The following is a 748-nucleotide window of genomic DNA, read 5'->3' as shown; positions in this document are numbered from 1 at the left end:
AATTTTGTTAAGTCACCTTTTTTGGTGGCCATCTGTGTTAGTTAATTGCCATAATCAAGAGTAAAAATTAAAACTTTTCTATCTCTATGACAAGCAGGTCCTTACAATTTAGAGCAAGGCAACTATCTATAATAATAAAAGTGTAATATGAGGGGCAATGAGGCAGGCAGGCAGGCAGAGGCAGTTAGGGATGATCAGGCAGGCAGGCAGAGTGGTTAGGGGCAATCAAGCAGGCTGGAAGGCAAGTGGTTAGGAGCCAGAGGTCCCGGATTGTTAGAAAGTGCAAGTAGGGCTGAAGGACTGCCCCCTCCCATGCACAAATTTCATGCACTGGGAACTAGTGTCATTATAGATGCAAAAAGACAGATAGGCTCAGTTAAGGTAAAGGTTGACCTTGTCAGTGAAGATGCAGGCCTAGGACGTAACCGCCCGCCATGACTGCTTTTAGTTACAGTTTAATGTCAGACCATCCTTTGTGGTGACTTCAGGGCTCTGCATCTGCAAGCCTGTCCACAGCCTCTCGCAGGCAGGATGGGAATAAACGCTCGCAGGAGCCACAGTCTCTGCGGCGTCGCAGTCACCAGCGCCCTGGCTTGTCTGGCTTCACTTCGATCCCACGACTCTCACCCAGACCCCAACATGACGGGAGACCGGCGGGCGGCCCACAGCCCAATGGCACCAGACGCCCACGCGGGTGGGCGGGCCTCGCGTGGGAGGGGCGAGCGGGATTAGCTGGTGGGCAGGAGAG

The 748-nt window shown here is 52.5% G+C and overlaps 1 long non-coding RNA gene across 1 annotated transcript in view; it reads right to left on the bottom strand.

The window, feature by feature from the left end:
- LOC107184336 overlaps positions 1-654 on the bottom strand; it is a 2,675-nt gene extending 2,021 nt beyond the window's left edge. Inside the window, exon 1 of the long non-coding RNA XR_001515145.1 lies at positions 394-654. This is a non-coding gene — a long non-coding RNA (uncharacterized LOC107184336). The remainder of the gene's footprint in view (positions 1-393) is intronic.
- Positions 655-748: the final 94 nt, after the last annotated feature.

This window comes from Myotis davidii, unplaced genomic scaffold (genome assembly GCF_000327345.1).
Source record: "Myotis davidii unplaced genomic scaffold, ASM32734v1 scaffold665, whole genome shotgun sequence".
NCBI classification, from domain to species: Eukaryota; Metazoa; Chordata; class Mammalia; order Chiroptera; family Vespertilionidae; genus Myotis; species Myotis davidii.
This window is presented reverse-complemented; position numbering and strand designations above follow the sequence as displayed.